The sequence below is a fragment of the Sycon ciliatum genome, chromosome 11 (genome assembly GCF_964019385.1).
Source record: "Sycon ciliatum chromosome 11, ocSycCili1.1, whole genome shotgun sequence".
Taxonomy (NCBI): Eukaryota; Metazoa; Porifera; class Calcarea; order Leucosolenida; family Sycettidae; genus Sycon; species Sycon ciliatum.
Genome location: NC_088653.1, coordinates 22,459,107 through 22,465,544, shown reverse-complemented (window position 1 = coordinate 22,465,544; position 6,438 = coordinate 22,459,107).

The window sequence follows — 6,438 nt, the reverse complement described above, 5'->3', positions numbered from 1 at the left end:
TTTTCCACATCTTGCACATTGCTCTCATCGGCTTTCTCCTCTTTCAGTTTCTCCACATCATGAACCAAGGTGTTTTCGGTGTCATCGTTCCCCACAACCGATTGCATCTCGGCAATGTCATTCCGCATGCTTTGCATGTGTTTGAGGGAGGCCTCGTCACCATCACTCCTATGGAAATGCGTAGCCCAGTATGCCATCTTCGCACACACACTGTACTAATTAGGTTAGGAAATATTTTCTTTCTCAAATAAATAGGGCTCAAACGGTCACGGTTTTACCCCTGACGATTAACTGCTAAGCTAACGGTCGGTTAACCGGTTATAACCTATAAGCCACGGCAATCCTGCGGACTCTTTTTTAACCGTATATTTGACTGTACTCATTCAAAAAATGTACCCTGTTCAGTACAACGCGCACTTGTGCATTCTCTTGCATGCTCATTCATACATACTCTCACAGCAAGTGACCAGATATGACCGAGTTGACAGCCCAGAAATTGCGTACCCGTGCGACAGCCCGCGAAAGTGCACACTTTGCAACGACCTGATACTTGAAAAATTGACTGAAAAGTTACTGCGCAACCGTTATCTTTATCGGTTAACCGTTAATTCTTCGTAACCGGTCTGAAACCGGTTAATCGGACTAATCGTTTGAGCCCTACAAATAAATCGTATTCCCTGATGGGTGTGCACATGAGATCACCCTGGTTCATCTTTCCCAATTCCATTCTTTTCACATCCTGCAACCCATTCTCCACTAGTAGTAGGAGTGGGGATACTAGAGTCAGAAGAGACAAGGCAGCACTCTTCAGTGGACGTACTACTCGACACAACATCACCCATACTTGTTCTTTAGAAGTTTTATTTTTTATTTTTATTATTTTTTTAATATTTTTTTTTATTTTTTTATTTTTTTATGACTATCATGAGATATTGGAGTAGAAAGTAGTATACAGTCAATCAAGCCCACCAAAAATATTTGACCAATCAGCATCGTGCACGCTAAAATCCATCTCATTTTAAAGGTTCCTTAGGGCGCGCTCACACTGCGACCAAAACTAGCGTCCATGCGGCCATGCGGCCAAGTTGCATGGCAACGGCATGAACTTGACCAAAACGTCGCGGCCACGTTTCAAATCGTGACCGCGACCTCCGGAGGGGGGTGCCACGACTTGGCGGCAACATGATCGTAGACGTGAAGCGTATTTGTGTACAACCTGGCCTGAAGTATGTTCAATTTCTCAAATTCCGGTGTGTTGATTCATGAAAATCGGCGGTTGTCGATGTCACCTCGACATTTGCACATTTTAGTTGTGGTCCTGCACGCACGCACCGCCATATATGCATTCTTTGCCCTTTTTGGACGATGTCGATTTTGTTTTTGTTTTTGTAGTTGCTTCGTTGTGATCGGGTCAGTGACCAATTTCTACAGTGTACTCGTTCAATACGATGGCAGCTTGGTCTGGCTTTTCGGTTTCGGAAATTATCTTTCTCTACTTTTCTGCGATGATGGAATGCCATACCTCAAGACATTTCAGTTACATATCATCGGAAAATACAGTTCTCATCTCGGCACTTTTCACTACTTTCACTTTAGCTCATACATGTACATGTACATGTACATCCTTCAAAGCGGTGAACCCCTTGATAGGCGACAAGCCTCTGGGTCATCCTAATAAAGATATTATTATTATTATTATTAGGCAACAGACGAAAGAAACCACTACCGGAATTTCCACTGCACTGGCACTTGCTCTGACCACGAGGTCAGGAAAGCGAAAGCGCTTGGATGTCAGCGGCAGTCCCTCAGGAGTCCAAACCTACCTGATTGTATGAATTATTTTTCGTCGACTTCAAGACAAGAATACGAGCCACGAGGCACTTCCTCCAACATGCAACATGCGAAAAATTACATCCAAAACGGGCCACAACTTTATTAGGAAACGCACGAACTCTTTTGGATACGAACTGCAATTCGTAAAGTTTGTGTGACAAGTTCACGTCTACGCGTGTACGAGGCCTAGTGTGAGCACGACTGCCACGTTTCTGCGTTTTGCTGACGCATGGACGCGTGCTCATGATCGCAGTGTGAGCGCGCCCTTACACGATACCGCCACCTTTGTGAACTGATACAGTATAGAAATAAGATCGCAGTCAAACGTGTGCATGTTCTGGATCACGTGATCAAGTGAATAGGTTTCCCAGCAATAAGCATCAATCAATGATGTCATAAGAGATATATCAGATGGAGATAAAAGCAGCAAATTCGAACGCAACGTGGACAGTTGCAATGAAGACACCATCCTAGTCGACTCCATGAGATGCAGTACGTATAGGAGTGGAAAATGCTGAGGAAGAGGTTTCATGATTCGACTGAACCTCAACCAGGACACATTGCTACGAGGTAAGTAGGAATGTAGTTTACGTAATGCATCCGCATTCGTATCGTATACTATACAGGATAATGCTATAGAATAGTTTAGACTCTTGTACAAACAGGACTTCTTCATCGCACTTATCTGCTCTCGAAGAGGGTGTACACGAAGATGATCGGATAAGAGTTCAGTTTTCGAAAGAAAATGCAAAAGATGACGATCCACACCACATAACCGCTCATGTGCAGCATAAGGCTTCTTCATCAAACTACATCTCTGATGCACATCAACTTCAGGTAAGTAAACCACATCCATGACAAGTCCACACGAAGAACATACGTATCTTCCTTCATGAATAGGGAAGGCCTCTTTTACGGGCAAAGCAAAGCACAATCATCACCATGTATCAGTACAGTGAGTAGTTAAACCCAACACGAATGAAAAATGTGAAATGGAATAAAAACAATATTTGTAAAAAATAAATAAATTAAAATTAAAATTCAATATCGAACACGAATAAAATAAAATAAACAATATGTAAAAAATAAACAATATCGAACACGGAATTAATTCCGGAACTATCTACTCAACCAATTCATAATGCAATACCCGCACACTGCGTCAGTGATGGAACTCCGCTACCCGATCAACATGCAGAGACCACTCAATCACATGCTTAGATTTAGTTAGAGGCCGCTCTCCACAATGGCCAACTCCCTCATCGCATTAACTGGACGATGGTAGGCCGAACGTGCACCGCGAATGCACATTATGGCTGCCCTGAGCAAAGCGAAGGACAAGCGACACCGCACATAGGCCATTAGCTGGGCATACGGTCGATCGGCAGTTGCCAGCAATGCACACAACCGCTTAATGAATGCAGTACACTCCGGAGCACAACAACCCGCCGTGGTAAAGACTAGAGGGGTAAATGAACCACGGTCGACATTGTTGATACGCTCGGCATACTCACTCTTCTTGCGGCGCTCATGTTGCTTCAGAAGATCACTGACGGGCTTGCTCTTGTATGATGCTGCATCCGGGTGGAAGACCCGGACATCGAAGAACGCATTCTGAGCCCGGGTCCAGAACCCACGAGCTCGGACATCAGCCCGGGCGTCGTTCGCGGTGTTTGTTGATGCCGATAAAAACACCTCGCCTGTGATCGGAGCAAGTACAGGCTCGACTGCCACATCTGAGCATACCTCCGTCAGAAGATCCGCCACGATATCTCTTACTTCATTGTGGCGAATTGTCGGGAAACCTCCGCGGGGGCAAATCATCGCATGCGTGGCGTCGAACGGCTCCCCACACACACAGCTCGCTGGTGTGTCCAAGAGAGACCAACCATAGCGGAGAGCTAGAGCTTCGCGGAAGTCTCCCTTGGACAGATGGTGACCATGGTCTGCCAGAGGCAATACCCCGAGCCAACTCGACACACCTTTCGTGGATAAACTCTCCAGCCGACGAGCCAGGGCAGGGGACGCACTGCTCTTGATCGTGACGAAATCATTCTGCTCCCTCTGACGACGGTCATGCGCTAGCCGTGTCTTCTCGCTTAGGGCTGCCTGGCGAACATCCTCCGTGGAGCTATGGGTGTATTGATCATTCTGGTGTACAATCTCCTCCACCTGAAGGGCCGTTACAGCTCTCGACGCAGGGAGCTCTGCCGTACCCATTTGCTGAAAACACGGCAGGGCCATCCCCCCCAGTCGACAGGGCAGGCGGAGAAGGTTCAATTCTTCTGGTAGGAAGGAATCACGGCCCGCTAGAGCAGGTAGAAGCTCCTCTGTGATCACCTTGTCAAGGTCGGTAAGGCATTGTGCAGGGAAAGGTACTGTACGCAATAGGTAGGTCCACCTACCACGTAAACCATGAGATATTGCAGCATAGGCAGCATGTGGCTCCGTTTTTGCAATCTCTGTAAGCTTCTTCAGCTCTTCCTTCCACTTCGCCACCCGTTGCTGCACACTTTCCGCGACCGCCTCTTCCGATCCAATCTCGGAGCCGAGATAACGCAAGCTCCCCGTGACAATCCGGATCCCTGTCTCGGCAAACACTTGGCGTGCTTCCTGCTCCAGCTCTGGCTTGACAAGGAGCTGGGTCTTTTCGGAGTTCGTGAAGTATCCGTATCGCCGTCCAATTGCCTGCAGCTCGTCCCACCACAACCGGATCTGTCTCAGCCTACCTGCTCCGCTGGAATCATCCGCATACCAGCTCTGCCGGACTGATGTGTGCTGCTCCTGGAGACGAGTGATGATCGGTATGGTGGCAACTGCGTAAAAGGCCATGGAGAGGGGGTCGCCCTGAGTGGTTCCCTCACTCGACTTGACTTCCCCTCCACCTGCAACAAATAAACGTGCAGCCGTTTGATAGGAGTTCGTGATGACGCTGGAGAGGGCAGGACATAGCCGCTGGACATTGTGTAGCGCCGCTTCTCTGTTCAAGCTGTTAAATGCATTGCGAGCATCCACCAACAGCACTCCATCTGTCTCCTCGTCATTGTAAATCTGCTGCACCGCATGCACAGCCGCCTCTATCCCAGCTGGTTGGCCCGCACACTTCTGGATAAATCCGCAGGCTTTCTCAATATCCGGGGCTGCGACACGAAGTACCGCCTTAGCAACAATGCGCCTCAGCACCTCGCCAACCCCGATTGGGCGGACCCCAGGCTTCTTGTCCAGTGCAATTAGCCGACCAGCAAGAAATGGAATGAGGCCCTCCGATGGTATGACACGGGTCGCAAGCAAGCGGGCGCAATCAGCCATTGCTTCGCAAAGGCGTGTTGAGGCTCCTTTGTACGCCAAACACATGCGGCGCCAGGCAGCAGCATCCAGACCGGAAGGGCCAGCGGAGCCTTCTGTGTGCTCGGCGATAGACTTGAGGAGATCCGGGGTCAATGGGTCAAATCGAATGCCGTCCACCTCGGGGGGCTGTCCACTCAACAAGACTTCCGGGCTGGCAGCCAGCCTCTCTGGGTGCTTCTCCTGAAGAAGGTCCCTGACAGAGCTTCGGGTGCCGTCCTTTAGAGTGACCATGTCGTCTATTTTGAGCACTCCACTGTCATCATTCCCGCTATCCAATGAGCGCAGTGCATCGTGTACTCTTCCCTTCCTCATGTGTTCAGCAAACATGCGGGCTCTGTCACTCTCTCCTTGCCTCTTGCCACCCGGCCTAGAGCGAAACAAGGTGTCCTGCAGGCAACGGCCTTCCGCAAGCAGTGCATCCAAATCACCGCCCCGCCACAAAGCCATCCGCCTCTGAAGATGGTCAGCGTTAGCCTTAGCTTTGCTCTTACTGTGAGTCACCTGCAACATCAACGATGGCAAGACCGACAGATTATACATAGCACTCGCATTGGTGCCTGCCGAGTCAACGAAACTGCGAAGTTGTGCGGCAATGAGGTTGACAAAATCCTTTCCAACGGACCCTGTTGGAATCTTGAAAAATCTCTTCCTCCAATGTACAACCTCGTCAAACGCAGAACTGATTGCTGGGCTGGGCGGATCTATCCGAGGTGCAGGTCCCGACGGGCCGGACTGGCTAGAATGGCTGGAGGAAACTCTCTCCGGAGGTGGATCGGGCACAGAGTTAGCCTGACTCCCCAGCAAATCAACTGAAGGTGCCGTAGCCACTAGCGGTGGCATGTCCTGGCTTGGTGTTGACGCTGGCGAAGACGCTGGTGCTGACGAAGATGAAATTGCATGTACTCCATAGCGCTGTGTTTGCGGCTCGGAATTTTCACTGCTGGGGTACACTCTCCTCAGCCATGCAGGGGGCTGATTGTGCCAGTCAGCACCTCGGTCATGGTCGCTAGTCACACCATGACCATGACTGGCAGGCTGAAGCGCTGAGCTATCACCACCCAGACTATCAGGTCGGCTGTTAATAATAGCGCCGACATTAGCGCTGCCACTCAGACCATCGCTCTGGCTGTAGGAAGAGCCAGCTCCGAAACCAGGAGGGGCAGCGACACCTCTTGTCCTGTTTCGACACGTTGATGGAACGTTGCGACTTGGATAGCAATCCACACATGGGTTGTTAGAAATCTTGCACGCACATCT